General features: G+C 60.6%; 1 protein-coding gene across 1 annotated transcript in view; it reads left to right on the top strand.

Annotated features, from left to right (window-relative positions):
- The first annotated feature begins 12,379 nt into the window (after positions 1-12,379).
- The window catches only part of FRMPD1 (FERM and PDZ domain containing 1), a 31,122-nt gene continuing 26,782 nt past the window's right edge, over positions 12,380-16,719 (top strand). Inside the window, exon 1 of the mRNA XM_059874006.1 lies at positions 12,380-12,444. The gene's annotated coding sequence lies outside the window, so the exon portion shown is untranslated. The remainder of the gene's footprint in view (positions 12,445-16,719) is intronic.

Here is a 16,719-nt window from a genome sequence, read left to right on the forward strand (position 1 = left end):
ACTCCAGCAGAACCAAAGCCTTTCACTATTGACACGTTTTATCAAACCGAGGCACTGCAGTGACCCCGTTCTGTGGGTAATTAGTGCCCTCCCTGCTGCTGGGTAACGAGCCCCTGGCTGCTGTCACTGCTCCGTGCCACGCTGGCTCTGTCTCTGCTGTGCCCGGGGGTCCCTGGGTCCCTGCTGGCCTGCCCTGTTCCCAGCCCAGCTGTCCCCAGGAGTTTCTCCCTTCTCCAGGCGCTGTCCCCGCCGTGCTGGCGGCCCCTGGGTGCGGCCCTGGCCCTGGGTGTCCTGGCAGGAGCTCCCAGCGCGGGGCTGCTGAGCCGGCCCAGCCCAGCCCTGCCCAGGGCAGCCGGGATGGCTCTGCCCGAGGCCGGGCACGCTGCGAGCTCGCTGCTGCTGGCTGCTGGGCTCAAACCTCCTTTCCCGAGCCCACGGTGCCCCAGGCTGCCAGATCCGCGTTTTCCTGGGGGAGCTGTGACACCCTCCAGCACTCAGGGCACACGGAGTGCTGCCCGAGGTGCACACGGGCTCCAGGGTGCCTGGGAGGGGAGCAGGCAGAGCAGGCAGAGCCCTGTGGCTCCACTCAGCATCCCCACGAGGTGCCTGAGCTCTGCAGTCAGCCAGGGAGAAAAGGATTTCTCTCAGCTAAGCTGCCTGTGACCCGGGGCAAAGGCAATTACAGAGCAGCTGCTCCCACTGTGCCCGTGATTAGCGGGCTAATTGAGCCTTCCTTCCTGGCTGCAGGCCTGGCCGGCTGGCCGAGGAGCAGCGTGCCCAAAGCAGCCACAGCCAGCAGTGACAGCAGAGGAGCAGTGTCCCCAGGGCAGCTCCCAGAGCACCCCAGCAGTGACAGCAGAGGAGCAGTGTCCCCAGGGCAGCTCCCAGAGCACCCCAGCAGTGACAGCAGAGGAGCAGTGTCCCCAGGGCAGCTCCCAGAGCAGCCCAGCAGTGACAGCAGAGGAGCAGTGTCCCCAGGGCAGCTCCCAGAGCACCCACAGCCAGCAGTGACAGCAGAGGAGCAGTGTCCCCAGGGCAGCTCCCAGAGCACCCCAGCAGTGACAGCAGAGGAGCAGTGTCCCCAGGGCAGCTCCCAGAGCACCCCAGCAGTGACAGCAGAGGAGCAGTGTCCCCAGGGCAGCTCCCAGAGCACCCACAGCCAGCAGTGACAGCAGAGGAGCAGTGTCCCCAGGGCAGCTCCCAGAGCACCCCAGCAGTGACAGCAGAGGAGCAGTGTCCCCAGGGCAGCTCCCAGAGCACCCCAGCAGTGACAGCAGAGGAGCAGTGTCCCCAGGGCAGCTCCCAGAGCACCCCAGCAGTGACAGCAGAGGAGCAGTGTCCCCAGGGCAGCTCCCAGAGCACCCAGAGCCAGCAGTGACAGCAGAGGAGCAGTGTCCCCAGGGCAGCTCCCAGAGCACCCCAGCAGTGACAGCAGAGGAGCAGTGTCCCCAGGGCAGCTCCCAGAGCACCCCAGCAGTGACAGGGCGTTCAGTCCCAGTGCTGCTGCCAGCCAGGGAGCCTGTCCCAGCCGCAGGGGATGTAGCACTGCCCTCCCGAGAGCTTTCCAGCAGAGTCCCCAGGGAAAGCACGGCACAGCTGCCCAGGTCCCCCGCTGACACACGCTCAGGGCTGTGCCAGCTCCAGGAAGCCTCATTATTCACTCTGAGCCGTGGCTCTCTCCAGTCTCTGCTAGCAGGAACAGACTGGCAGGTCCCAAGCCCGTTTTGGCAGAGGACCAGGAGTCTCAGTGTGCCTGCTGCTCCTCCAGTCTCGCTCTCTGTTGGAACAGTGTGAGAGGGGCTGTTTCCCAGAGCATTGCTCAGGAGGAGATGGAGGAATGTGAGCAAATCTGGGCAACGCCGAGTGAAGTGCGACACAGGACTGAGCAGAGACTGCAGAGAACAGCAGGAGGGGACAGGAGTGCTGCTAAGGAGCAGTACAGCTCTGCCAGGACGGGGACTGGGGAGTTCTGGGCACAAGCTGTTCCCCTGGAACCACCCCATTGTGCCCGTCCCTTTGTGAGATGGGGGATGAGGAACATGTCCTGTGGGAGGTGTTCCCATTGGATTGGGCAGAGACCTCCGGTGCGAGGTGACTGCAAGGCAGAGCCTTTGGCTTTGACACTGCCCTGAGCTGTCCTTGGGATGTTTGTGTACCTTTCCAGAATTCCCTCAAACCTCTGAACTCCAAGCCTGGACAGTTCATGCCACAATTATCACTTCAGCTGCAGTCAGTCCCATAATTACAGGAGAATTTCCCCTTCCATTCCCTGGAGCTGCGGGAAGATTGCTTCTCTGGCACTGCCCTGAGCACTCTGACCAGAGCATGGCACGACCTGTGAGTAGTGGGTACAGCATGAGCAGCTGGCAGAAGGTGCAGGTGCTGCCACAGGGGCACTGGTGGAGAGAGGAGAGGCCAGGCTCCACAGCAGCAGGAGAGAGGCTCTGCAGGGGCAAGGGCAGAACTCCTCAGCAGCTGTGTCAGTCGCAGCACACAGTGCTCATGTAACACCAAGGTACAGCTGTCAGAAACACTGAATTAGACACAGGTCTTTAAAGAAACCCCACATGACAGTGATGCCTCAGGTGTAGCTTTTCTATTTTTCACATTCTGTGCTGCTTTAGTGAGTGGGTCTGGGTTCATATTATGGGATGGTGAGCTCTGTGCACAGAACAGGGAGACAAAACAATTCCTGCTCCAGCTGGGCACCAAGGACAAATGAGCCAAATCTCAGCCCAGGAGCACAAACCCCGTGGGCTGGAGAGAGAAAAACAAGCAGGGTGGGAGTGCCTGGGCTAAAGCTGGGCTGGGACAGTGAACTGCAAGGTGCAAATGGAGCAGAGCTGATCCCAGGGAGAGACCCCGTGCCTGGCCGTGCATTTTGGGGCCATTTTGGGTCATCTTGGGTGCAGCCCTGGCTGGGCTCTGGTGCTGCCCAAGGTGCATCCATGGAGGAGATCCTTGGAATCAATCCCTGCTTTATTCTGGGACTCTGCCCAGCCTCTGTTCCAGGTCAGCCTTCTCAAGGCATCAATAGCAGTGGGGAAAAAATATTTAGAGGCTGGCAGTTCCTCTGGGAGGAGACTGAGCAGACCAAGGAAGTACAAGGATTGGAAGAAGGGTCAAGAAATGTGGAAACAGCCTGCAGAGATCTGCAGATGTCCTGCCAGTGCTGTGAGGAGGAAGCAGCCAGGCAGCTCTGTGTGGTCAGCACTGCTGGAGCATCACAGCACAGCTGTTTGGCCGTGGTGGTACCAAGATCACTGATCACATCCCTGACAGCAAGGAGCATTAAGAACCTGCCACTCTTTATGTGGTTAGATGCACGAGGGGCAGCTCCTCTGGAATGTCATGCATGTGGAGCACAGAAAAGGTTCCTGCTGGATTCTAAATTTCACAGACATTCATTTAATTTTCTGGAATAAGCATACATAGGATAGTAATTTCCCCAAAATCATTAACTTAGGTGCCCTTCCCTTTGCTTGTGGATTCTTCTGTCCCAGGGCTCTCCTGGAGGTCACAGACCCCGGAGCTGCAGCTGAGCACTTGAGGAACTGGTGTTACTTTCCAAAAGTGGAGCTGAGCTGGCATGGCTGGGCGGGTGAGCCTCCCGTTCCTCTTGGTTAATGTTTGACAGGCTCCTGCGGAATGAGCATTGTGTGCTCCCACAGGCCAGTGGGTGGTGAAGAATGGCCATTGTGCCAGCCCACTCGCTGTGCAAACTCCAGCAGCTCTTCCTGGGCCGCCAGCAGGGTGCTCATCACACCTGCTGTCCCTGCCAGGCCTGGGGACACCCGGGGCCCTGGGCTGAGGGCCAGCAGTGCAGAGTGGTGCATCTGCTGGGGGTCAGGGCTCTGGCAGCTCCCTGTCACTGCTGGCACTGCTTAGGAACAGGCTCCCCTGTGGTATTTTCTGGGTCCCCAGGATGAAGGAGGAACTGAGAATCTGACTCCATGTTCTTAGAAGGCTGATATGATATGATATGATATGATATGATATGATATGATATGATATGATATATGATATGACATGACATATGATATGATATGATATGATATGATATGATATGATATGATATGGTGATACTTTACTAAAACTAGACTAAAGAATAGAGAGAGGATCCTTACAGAAGGCTTAACAAGATAATGATTAAAAACTCATGACTGACTCCTCAGAGTCCAACACAGCTGATGGTGATTGATCATCAACTAAAACCAATTCACATGTTGGATAAACACTCGCCAACCGCATTCCAAAGCAGCAAAACGGGGAGAAACAAAGGAGATAATATTGTTTATATTTTTCTCTGAGGCTTCTCAGCTTCCCAGAAAATCCTGAGCAAGGGGATTTTCCGGAAAATGTGACAGTGACACTCACCTTTTTCTAGCTGAGAGCCCATTGACAAGAGGACACAGAGTGTGATTTCCAGCGGTTGGCAGAGCAGCCTCAGAGGGTCTCTGCACACAGCAGCCTCTTGTGCAGCACGTCAGCCAAGGAGTGTTTTGGGTGTGGGGCACAGGCAGCTCAGTCTGGCTCTCTCCTCACCCCAAGGGCAAAACCAGCAGGCAGCTTGGGTTCTGGCTTCCTGCCATTGCTGTGGGCAATCTTTCTGGAAAACTCTGGGATCTAGGTGGTACCAAGCTCCAGTAGCCAAGGAATGGAGCCTGCAGGTGACAGTGGCAGGGCTCACCTGGCTCTGTGCCCACCTAAGGCTTCCTGCCTGTGTGCCCGTGGGGCTCAGCTCGTCCCCCTGCCTCCTCCAGGGCTCCAGGGCTCCTGTGCCTCCTCCAGGGCTCCTTGGCTCCTGTGCCACCTCCAGGGCTCCTGTGCCACCTCCAGGGCTCCATGGCTCCTGTGCCACCTCTAATGATCCATGGCTGCTGTGCCTCCTCCAGGGCTCCTTGGCTCCTGTGCCACCTCCAGGGCTCCTGTGCCACCTCCAGGGCTCCATGGCTCCTGTGCCACCCCCAGGGCTCCATGGCTCCTGTGCCACCTCTAATGATCCATGGCTGCTGTGCCTCCTCCAGGGCTCCAGGGCTCCTGTGCCACCCCCATGGCTCCTGTGCCACCTCCAGGGTTCCTGTGCCTCCTCCATGGCTCCTGTGCCACCTCCAGGGCTCCTGTGCCACCTCCAGGGCTCCTGTGCCTCCTCCAGGGCTGCATGGCTCCTGTGCCACCTCCAGGGCTCCTGTGCCTCCTCCATGGCTCCTGTGCCTCCTCCATGGCTCCTGTGCCACCTCCATGGCTCCTGTGCCACCTCCAGGGCTCCTGTGCCACCTCTAGTGATCCATGGCTGCTGTGCCACCTCCAGGGCTTCTGTGCCACCTCCAGGGCTCCTGAGCCACCTCCATGGCTCCTGTGCCACCCCCAGGGCTCCTGTGCCACCTCCAGGGCTCCTGTGCCACCTCCATGGCTCCTGTGCCACCTCCAGGGCTCCTGAGCCACCTCCAGGGCTCCTGTGCCACCTCCATGGCTCCTGTGCCTCCTCCATGGCTCCTGTGCCACCTCCAGGGCTCCTGTGCCACCTCCATGGCTCCTGTGCCACCTCCATGGCTCCTGTGCCTCCTCCATGGCTCCTGTGCCACCTCCAGGGCTCCTGTGCCAGCTCCAGGGCTCCCGTGCCACCTCCAGGTCTCCATGGCTCCTGTGCCACCTCCAGGGCTCCTGTGCCACCTCCATGGCTCCTGTGCCTCCTCCAGGGCTCCTGTGCCACCTCCATGGCTCCTGTGCCACCTCCAGGGCTCCTCCAGGGCTCCTGTGCCACCTCCATGGCTCCCGTGCCACCTCCAGGGCTCCTGTGCCACCCCCAGGGCTCCATGGCTCCTGTGCCACCTCCAGGGCTCCATGGCTCCTGTGCCACCTCCAGGGCTCCATGGCTCCTGTGCCACCTCCATGGCTCCTGTGCCACCTCCAGGGCTCCTGTGCCAGCTCCAGGGCTCCTGTGCCTCCTCCATGGCTCCTGTGCCACCTCCAGGGCTCCTGTGCCACCTCCATGGCTCCTGTGCCTCCTCCAGGGCTCCTGTGCCACCTCCATGGCTCCTGTGCCACCTCCATGGCTCCTGTGCCACCTCCATGGCTCCTGTGCCACCTCCAGGGCTCCCGTGCCACCTCCAGGGCTCCATGGCTCCTGTGCCCCCTCCAGGGCTCCTGTGCCCCCTCCAGGGCTCCTGTGCCTCCTCCAGGGCTCCATGGCTCCTGTGCCACCCCCAGGGCTCCATGGCTCCTGTGCCACCCCCAGGGCTCCATGGCTCCTGTGCCACCTCTAGTGATCCATGGCTCCTGTGCCACCTCCAGGGCTCCATGGCTCCTGTGCCACCTCCATGGCTCCTCTGCCTCCTCCAGGGCTCCATGGCTCCTGTGCCTCCTCCAGGGCTCCATGGCTCTTGTGCCACCCCCATGGCTCCATGGCTCCTGTGCCACCTCCAGGACTCCTGTGCCACCTCCAGGGCTCCTGTGCCACCTCCAGGGCTCCATGGCTCCTGTGCCCCCTCCATGGCTCCTGTGCCACCTCCATGGCTCCTGTGCCCCCTCCAGGGCTCCTGTGCCCCCTCCAGGGCTCCTGTGCCCCCTCCAGGGCTCCATGGCTCCTGTGCCACCTCCATGGCTCCTGTGCCACCTCCAGGGCTCCTCCATGGCTCCTGTGCCCCCTCCATGGCTCCTGTGCCCCCTCCAGGGCTCCTGTGCCCCCTCCAGGGCTCCTGTGCCCCCTCCAGTGCTCCTGTGCCACCTCCAGGGCTCCATGGCTCCTGTGCCACCTCCATGGCTCCATGGCTTGGCTGTGCCAGGGCTGTGCTCCAGCCCTGTCCCACTGGGGCACGGGTGGCTCCTGCCAGCCCACAGGTGCCTCCTGGCCTCCCAGGACCCTGTCAGGCACAGGACAGTCCCTGGTGCTGGCAGAGGACAGGGCTCTGCCCACAGCCTCTCCACGTGTCTGGACACTGGGCTCGGTGCCAGCCGTGTGTGACACAGGAATCCACGGGTCACGGGGAGGGGGTTCCCTGCCCTCAGAGGTCACTGTCCCAGAGGCATCCCCTGCCACCCTGTCCCAGCCATGACTCGGTGTGGGACCCCCTGGCTCGAGCTCACCCTGCTCCTCAGCCTGCAGCAGGGTCTGCTCCTCCAGGACCCCCCCTCTGCCAGGCTCTGCTGCTCCTCCTGTCCCTGCCCTGTCCCCACTCAGGCCACCAGGGCTGCAAGGAGGCTGGCCCAGCACCCCAGGCTAGCAGGGAGGGCTGTGGCAGTGCTCCTGCCTTCTCAGCTGCTCCTGCCAGGCTCCTGGACTGCCCAGGATGGGGGATGCAGCCTGGCAGGGACCAGCAGCCAGGCTGAGCAGGGATGGCCAGAGAGCCTCAGCTCACAGGGCTCCTGCACACAGGGGCTGGCACTGGCTGGGCACTGTGTGTCCCCAAAGCCACTCTGTCACTCCCCCCTCAGATGGGCAGGGGAGAGGAGATACAGCAGCAGGCTCGTGGCTTGAGATGAGGTCAGGCAAGGATTGCTCATGGGCAAAACAGACTCATCAGCATCACATCCTCCTCTGGGTGTCCCTGTGCTCTGCTGTGGGGCCTTCCAGCACTGCAGGGGGGTCTGTGCCCTCCCCTGGAGCTCCACAGGCTGTGGGCAAATCTCAGCTCCAGCACCTGGGGTACTGTAGCAGGCACAGGGCCAGCTGCAGCCCCATGGAGGAATACTTAGAGATAAGAGTATGCTGAGTCAGAGGAATGGAACCAGAAATCTTCACTCTGGTCCTCCAGGCCTGCTTATCTCTCTGAGACCCCACAGGCTAGTTTCCCTAACCCTTACAACTGGTCAGTTTCCAAGCCCCCCATACCCTATAAAAGGGGCTGTCTTGGCCCATTTTGTGAGAAGAGCTGCATTCGGACCCTTCACAAAACCCTCAGAATAAACCATCGTGGAACACTCTGATGCCTGCCTTCCATCTCTCTCGTCTGCCTTCCTGAAAGCCATGATCAGCCGGAGCCTCTGGCTAGCTAAGAGCTGAAACCATAGAAGAGCTGACATCAGTGAGAGCTGACAATCCCTGAGCTTGCTGAGAGGCCAGGGCTGAGCTGCAGTCTGGGCTAGGACACCCAGCCCCCGGAGGACTGAGGTGTCCAGCCTTGAGGCTGCTTGCCCGGGGCGCTCTGACCCCACGGGGAACCAGCTGTCTGGCTAAGAAGCTGGCCCCTGTGGCTTCATTTTTCACAGAGTACCTCCCCTCCTTCTGCACTGCGGGGCTCTGCAGGGCTGTGTCTGTCACGTGTTCTCACACCTCTCTTCTCTCCAATATCCCCTGCAAAATAACTTCTTCTTTCTTACTCTGCTGTCCCAAGGTGCCAGTGCCACTGGTGGGCTCAGCCTTGGCCAGCAGTGGCTCTGCCCTGGAGCCAGTGGCATTGGCCCCACAGGACACGGGGGAAAAAGCTTCCAGCAGCTTCTCACAGAAGCCACCCCTGCAGCCCCCCTGCTCCCCACACCTGGCTGCACACACCTGCACAGACAGCCCGGGTGCTCACACAGGCACAGCAGTGCCAGCAGCCCGTCCTGCTCCCCTCTCTGACCTGGGGCCACCCTGGAGACATCACGGAGAGCCCCGGTGTGGGGTGGGCTGAGGGGCAGCACGGGCAGCACTGACCCCGAGCAGGGCTCTGCCACACGAGCAGCGTGACCCTGCGCCCCCAGCCCTGCCCCTGCCTGGGCCCCCAGCCTCCCCACGCCTGCTCTCCCCAAACCCCATCAATCCCCAGATTTTCCTGCATTCAGATCCTGCCTGGGCGTCCTGCAGCGAGCTCTGTGCAATCCTGAACGTGCCCCACGGCTTGTCCTGTGCCCCTGGCTGTGACTCTGCATCCGGGGGGGCTCAGGAGAGGGTGGTGCCCCCCAGCCCTGTGGGGCTGGGAGGTGCTGGATGGGGCTGGTGGCCCCAGTGACACCCCTGGGGTTTCCCCGAGGCTTGGGGCTCTGCTGGTGTGTACAGATGGACTTTCCATCACCAAAGTCAGTGTTCCAGGCTCTGATCTCTCATCTCTGGGAGGGCCAGGAGTGACAGTCGTGTCATTGGGCCAGCCACATTGGAATGTGCCCCAGCCAGCTCACCTGAAGCCAGATGGTTTTAATTCACCTGTAAATTCTCAACTGTGGCATCCCAGGGGTGTCCTCAGGTTTTGCCACCTCTCACACAGTCCTGTCCTGCTGTGGTCTGGGGCTCGGGGGCTGTGTCACCCCAAGGGCTCCTCAGCACTCCTGGCACTCCAGGGGAAGGTTCCTCTTCCTGCTATTTTCTCCTCTCTTGGGAGAGGTGAGTGTGGCCCTGGCCCTCGTGGAGCTGCACCCACTGCTGTGGGCCCCTGCACTGCTGTGACCCCTCAGGTGGTGAAACCAGAACCCCCCAGAAGCGTCAGCAGCAAGTCAGAGAGGATGAAAAAGCAATGCCAAGGCCTCCAGGGAAATCATTCTTTTCCCCCATTTTCCTGTGATCCAGGGAGGGACAGAGATAAGAGGAAATGTGAGCCCACAGAAACTGTGGCCTATAACCACAGCAGCTGCTGCACCAGCACCAAGGTGGACGAGACTTCTGGTGTCCTCAGCAGGTTCTGTGTGCTCACCTTGGTGATGAGGAGAACCAGAACCCTCCAGGCATGCAGCAGAGCAGAGGAGGGTGAGGGTGCTCCAGTCTGCAGCCTCAGCCCGTGGGTGCACAGGCAGGGTGCCTGGAGCTGGAGCTGCTCCTGGAGGGCCACTGCACCCAGACCCTGAGCTGGAGCTGCTCCTGGGGGGCCACTGCACCCAGACCCTGAGCTGGAGCTGCTCCTGGAGGGCCACTGCACCCAGACCCTGAGCTGGAGCTGCTCCTGGAGGGCCACTGCACCCAGACCCTGAGCTGCAGCTGCTCCTGGAGGGCCACTGCACCCAAACCCTGAGCTGCAGCTGCTCCTGGAGGGCCACTGCACCCAAACCCTGAGCTGGAGCTGCTCCTGGAGGGCCACTGCACCCAAACCCTGAGCTGGAGCTGCTCCTGGAGGGCCACTGCACCCAGACCCTGAGCTGCAGCTGCTCCTGGAGGGCCACTGCACCCAAACCCTGAGCTGGAGCTGCTCCTGGAGGGCCACTGCACCCAAACCCTGAGCTGGAGCTGCTCCTGGAGGGCCACTGCACCCAAACCCTGAGCTGGAGCTGCTCCTGGAGGGCCACTGCACCCAGACCCTGAGCTGGAGCTGCTCCTGGAGGGCCACTGCACCCAGACCCTGAGCTGGAGCTGCTCCTGGAGGGCCACTGCACCCAAACCCTGAGCTGGAGCTGCTCCTGGAGGGCCACTGCACCCAAACCCTGAGCTGGAGCTGCTCCTGGAGGGCCACTGCACCCAGACCCTGAGCTGGAGCTGCTCCTGGAGGGCCACTGCACCCAAACCCTGAGCTGGAGCTGCTCCTGGAGGGCCACTGCACCCAGACCCTGAGCTGCAGCTGCTCCTGGAGGGCCACTGCACCCAGACCCTGAGCACAGAGGCACTCGAGCACGGCCAGGGAGCCCCACCTGCACGAGGGGCTCCAGAGGGGCTGCCCCACCCTCTGAAAGGTCTGGTGTTCTGCTGTCAACTGTGGAGGGATTTCCTCCTTCTCAACGTGGTAGCTACACTTCTGCAGAGTTTTCCAGGTCCTTAGTCCTTTCCAGGTCCTCCATGCCAGCCATTCCAGAGGCATCGTCTGGAGCGCAGGACGTGGAGCTGAGTGGGTCCACAGGCTCAGCTCACAAATGGAGAGCTCCCAGAGGTTCCATCCTTCATGGACAGGGCTTGGCATGTCAGCAGCCACAGGCTGTAACTTCCCAAGTAGCTCTGAAATGTTTCCCAGGACAGAAGGCTTTCGCAGGTCAGCTGTGACAGGGTCCCAGTGGTGATGAATGCTGTTTGGAGACAAAATGTCCTGTAACTTTTTGAGTTATTGTTCCCCACACCTCTGGAACTGCAACTGCTCAGAGGGAAGGAAACCGTGTGCTCAGCTCCACCCCACACAGCCCCAAATTTCATGTTTTGTAGGTCAGCACAGGCTTCAGATGTGTCTTGCTAGTGGGTACCAGTATTCACTCCCAGGACAAACAACCAGGGCTTTATTTCTTTTTTAATTAAGCATCTGCTTCCTGTGTGGATGGCTTTGAAAACATCACCCAGGGCCACGTGGGAAGGGAGATGTGATGCACGTTTCCCAGGGAAGCTGCATGAATCAGCAACTGATGCAAAGCCTTTTTCTGAGCACTGTTTAATGTTACATTAATTTCAGATGTCAGGCCTCAACCTCATTTTTTTGTCAATTTCAGTGACCACAGGGTAGTACTGTTTGTGAAAGGTGCCAAACTTAGTTCTCACGTCAGCAGAAGAGAAAAATAACCCTAATTTCTGCGGGCGAGCCGTTTTGGGAGAGGACCAGTTCCTGGAAAAGGGGCAGAGAGAGCAGGCCGGGCAGTGGAGGACTCCCGGTGCAGAAGCGCAGCGAGGGGCCGGAGGGGCGAGGGCGGGAGGCACCCTCGGAGCCGATCGATGCCTCTGGGGGCGGCTCGGCGTGCGCTGCCCGGCGCTGCGCTCACTGCGGCGCTCACTGCGGCGCGGCCGGGCGGGCAGGGCACCTTGGCGGCCAGGGCAGGTGCCAGGGCAGGAAGGAAGGGCTGACGCTGGGGATGTGGGTTCCGCGGGGCGGGCGGTGTCCGGCTGTCCGTGTCCTTGGCACCGCCGATGGCCCGGAGCGCAGGGAGCAGCGGCTGGCGGGGAACGCGGCTCTGCACAGCCGGGGGACAGGGTGGGACCCCTAATAACACCCGGCCTTGCCCTCCAGCCCTGGCCGGGGCAGCCCAGGGACACAGAGGCAGCTGGGAACACGACCTGGGGACTCGGAGCAGGGGACGTCCCGTCCACAGCTGCCCCCGAGAGACTCAGCCCCGTATTCCAGGGGTGACCTCTGTCAATAGAGGTCAACCCCTGCACACGCGTGGGACCATCAGCACGGGCACAGGACAACCGTGGGGCGCGTTCAGGATTGCACGGGGCTCGCTGCAGGAGCCCAGGCAGGATCTGAGTGCAGGAAAATTCGGGCATTGATGGGGTTTGGGGAGAGCAGGCTGGGGGGCCAGGCAGGGGCAGGGCTGGGGGCGCAGGGTCACGCTGCTCGTGTGGCAGAGCCCCGCACGGGGTCAGTGCTGCCCGTGCTGCCCCTCGCCCCTCCCGGCTGTCCCCAGCGGGGCTCCCGGTCCCGGTCCCGGTGCCGCCGCCGGCCCGGCCGGGCGATCGGGCCATGGAAGCCCGCGGGGCGGGGGGCGGGGTGCGGGCCGAGCCCACCGGGGGCGGGATGCGGATGCGGGGGCGGGTCGGGGGCGGCTCCCGGGGGCGGGCCCCCTCCGTTGTCGTTGAGAAGCCGCCCGTGCCCCGCCGGCGCGGCAGCGCTGCGCTCCCGGCCGCAGGTAACGGGGATCGCTCGGGATGGGCGCGGGGCTTCCCCGGGCGGGGCGGGTCCGCTCCGCTCCCGGCCCGTCGGGGCTCGCAGCCGGGGCGGTCCGCGCCGTCGGTCGCGGCTGCGGGAGGCGCCGGTGCCGCCGCTGTCCCGCTCCCAGCGCGCGTCTCCCGTTCGGGGCCGCGGGCTCCGTCCCCTTCTGCGCGCGCTGGGGTGATGATTTAGCGGTTTCTGTCCGATCTTGCCCCAAACGCCGTGGGCTGGTTTCCTTGTCGGTGTGAGGAAGCCACACACGTGCGCCCCGCTCTCCCTAACAACAAAATACGCGAACAAAATACCTCCCCGCCGTTCTCAGCTGTTGAATTCACAGCCGGGGGTTTTGGCTTCTTCAGCAGACTGGGGAGAATATTGCGAGAGAAGTTTCGCCTGCGCTGGGGAGCGGGAGGCAGTGCGGGTGTCAGGGCGCCGGTGCGCGGTCCCCGCGGGCCGCCGGGGCGCCGAGCTCCGGAGCGGCGCGGACCCGCACTGCGTGCTCGCCGGCGGGTCGGGGGCTTGTGCCGCTGCCCAGAGCAGGTTTGCTCCGTTGGCGGCGCTCACATGGCTCTCCGGGCACTGGAATCTCGCCTGCCGGCTCCTGCCCAGGTCCCCTGCTCCGGGCGTGCTGGTGCTCTGCATCTCCCGAGCACCGGGTGTTGTTACTGACAGCTCTCAGCTCCTTGGGGCTCCTTGTTGCGGGCGTGTTTGCTCCAGCCCTGGAGTTCCTGAAGTTTCTCCTTCCAGGCAGGTCTGGAAGACACTTAAGGTGCCAGTGGGATGTGTGAGATGAGTCTGAGTGGTCGGAAGGGGCTGTGGAATGGAAGCATTAGCTCTGCATTAGACGTGGAGCTCTGTTCCAGAGGAGCAGAGTTGCTGGCCCAGGAGATTCAGCAGATTTAGAGGCAGAAATGGCAATCATGTAGGATACAAAGCCCTCAGTGAACCATTTCCTTCACTTTATCTCTTCCTGTGACTCTGTTCCTGCTCCCAGGTGGGGTTCTCTGCAGCAAGGCAGAGGGACAGATCCTGGGAGAGCTGTTGTGCAACCTGAGAAAAATCCAGGCTGGAAAAGACGAATTCTGGAAGTCTGCAGGCAGCATTTAATCCCCCTGCTTCAATCCCAGCTGACACTGGCTAGAGAGCCCCTTGCCTCATTTCCCCCACCTGTGAACTGACCTGGCCAGGCCAAAGAGGAACCTCTGGGGCCACTCTGGGTGGGAAGGCCAAGGCAAGGGCACGAGAGTGACAGCAGGGACATGGCAAAGCCTGTGCCCTGCCCTGGCCTCTCTGCCTGCCCGGCTCAGCCATCAGGAGCAGGCAGATGGCACAGGGTGCCACGTGTGCTGCTGGGTAATGTGTCCTGGGTTTTGCTCCCATAAGGTTTAGTGAATTACCCTCTAAATTCTTGCTGAGCAATCTGCTGTCAAGCAGGTGCCTAATGCTGTCCAGTGCTCTGGGCTCTCTCTCTTTGTGGAAAGCCTGTGTTTCCAGAGCTGGGGAGAAGCTCTGGGCTCCTCTGATACGCCTCCACATGAGGCACGACATTCCTGAATCGATATTTCTTAAGTGCAGGTGTTTTCCCATTTGTCCTGTTCTTCCTTTCTTGACATTTGCCAAAAGGCCATGCCAAAGCTGCTTCCCAGCAGCCTTGAGCTCTCCTCCACCGACAGATGTGGAGGAACTGCTCTGAACCTGAGTTTTTCTCCTCTGTGGGGAGTTCTGGGAAGGCTGTGGGAATTCTCCAGAGTGCTGAGCTCCACAGGCACTCTGGCTGGTTCCAGCCTGCAGCAGGGCACCGAGATCAGTGGCAACGTGTGGAGTCCTGCACAGAACCTTTTCTTGGGAGGTGGGGTGGTTCTTTTTTGGTCAGCATTTTCTCCCTGCTGTGCGATGTGCCCGTGACGTGGCAGTGCCTTCAGAGGCTGAGCTGCCTTGCTGTGGCATTGTGAGTGCAGGGGATGGGGAGGAGGATCCACCCACCTGCTGGGGGGCAGCTCTGCTCCTCACTGAGAAGGAGCCCTGGGCCGGGGGAGCAGGAGGAAGCATTCCCTCTGTGCTGGCAGCCCTTGTCCAGGGAGATGGAGCTGGAGGGGGAAAGTCTTCACACACTTCCACTCCAGTCTATTTTTAGGAGTGAAAGCTGCTCAAGAGGGAAGTATTGATTTTCCTCCTTTCCACCTTGAACGTTCTGTTTATCATTTCCTTCAGTTTGTGTGCACCATGCACAAAGCTATTCCTGCTTCTCTCCTCGTGCCCAACCCGTCCTGGATGTGTGGCCTTTGCTGAAACCACTTTTGTTTGGCACCTGGAGTCTCTGCATGCCCAGAAACTCATGTTTTAGAGCTCACTCTGCTCCTTGGGGGCCGGAGTGTCTGTGTAAAACCTCACCAGTGTCAGCTGAGAGAGGAGATGCAGGTGCAGAATCTCTCCTGCCTTCCCTGGGCTGACAAGGGCCAAATTCTCTTGCTGGCTGTCCTTGATTTACAGCAGCTGGATGGAGCATGGGGGTGGTTGTTTGTGTGGTTGAGGGTTTTTATTGTTTTACTTGGGGTTTTTTTCTTTCTTCTTTTTTTTTTTTTTTTTTAACTGTAGGGCTTGTTTGCTTGTTTGGTGTTTTTTGGGGGATTTTTGTTTGTTTGTTTGTTGTTGTTGTTGTTTTTTCCTGGTAGCATTTGTTTACAGGCAGAAATCTGAGTCTCAAGTAGTAGTAAAAAGCAAGAGTGTGGTTAATTTTTCTTTCTGGTGTCTCTGGTGCTGGTGTGTGTTCTTTGCCTGGTGTCACACAGGAGTACTGAACATGTCAGGTTTCTGGCACAGCACAGGTTCTCTTTGTGAGCCAGGGAAGGCCAGAGGGCCACCTGGGCCACCCTGTGGGGCAGGCATGGTTCTGCCTCTGGCCCTGGCAGTGGTCAGGTGGCAGCTGACCTCAGGGTGGGGGCACAGACTGGTCAGCAGGGGCCTCAGTGCCATTAATGAGGTGTCCCACGGTGTCCCACGGTGTCCCACGGTGTCCCACGGTGCTGTGGCAGTGTTTCCTGTGTGCTGCTGCCATGGGTGAGGGGGCTGCCTGTGACACACACACACAGATACCCCTGGCCAGGGGAGGGCTCTGTTCTGGTCCCTCCTGGGGCAGCAGTGTCCCCAGCTGTGCCTGTGACCCTCCTGCAGCAGCAATGTGTGCCTGGCACCTTGGCTGGCCTTCAGCCCACGAGGGCAGCTCATCTCCTCAGCAGCCAGGCAGATGTCACAGGCCTGTGGGGCAGGATGGCCACACTGTTGGGGTTTGGTTCTGTTTTCTTTCGTAAACTGTCTTTTGGCAATGATTTTGCTCCTTGCACACGCACAGCCGATGTGGTGGGAGCGCAGGGTGCCACTGACCCTGGTCCTTTGGCTCAGCTCTCTCTCTCTGGCTGTATCTCCAAGAACATCTTTAGAAGCTCTGTGGGAAATAGGTGAGTTACTGCTCTGTGCTGGTGTCTCACCAGAACTGGCTGACCTTCAAAAGCTCTGCTGCAGAGACGCTCAGTCGTGCCAGAAGAGGCTCTGGTGCAGCTCAGAGCCACGGCTGTCCAGAAGGAGCTCAGCTTTCCTCTCCCTCCTGGGAGGATGGGGATGTGCTGACCCTCTGGGCAGGAGCAGACCATGCCTGCTGGGCTGGGACCAGCCCTGCCTCACCTTGGAGCTGCACAGTGTGAGGGTGTGTCCCCAGAGACACAGGAGGGGACACCACGGGACCACAGCATGCTTGGGGGTGGTAGGGACCTTTAAAGGTCATCTAACTCAACCCCCTGCCATGGGGAGGGACAACTTCCACTGACCCCATCCAGCCTGGCCTTGGGCACTGCCAGGGCTGGGGCAGCCACAGCTGCTCTGTGCCAGGGCCTGCCCACCCTCCCTGTACATTGTGTTTTGCTTATGTGTCGTCTCAATCTGCCTCTTTTACTTTTAACCCATCATCCCTTGTCCTGTCAGTACTGGCCCTGCTAAAAATCTGTCCCCATCTGTCTTGTGAGCTCCCTTTAGGCACTGGAAGGGGCTCTAAGGTCTCCCCAAAGCCTTCTTTTCTCCAGCCTGAAAAATTCCAGCTCTCTCAGCCTTTCCTCATAGCAGAGGTGTTCCAGCCTTCTGATCAAATAGGATGCCTCCTTTGGCCGGGCTCCAGCAGCTCCACAGCCTTCCTGTGCTGGGCCTCAGGGCTGGAGGCAGCTCTGCAGGTGGGGTCTCACCTGAGCAGGGCAGAGGGGCAGAA

The sequence above is a fragment of the Haemorhous mexicanus genome, chromosome Z, assembly GCF_027477595.1.
Source record: "Haemorhous mexicanus isolate bHaeMex1 chromosome Z, bHaeMex1.pri, whole genome shotgun sequence".
Lineage (NCBI taxonomy): Eukaryota > Metazoa > Chordata > Aves > Passeriformes > Fringillidae > Haemorhous > Haemorhous mexicanus.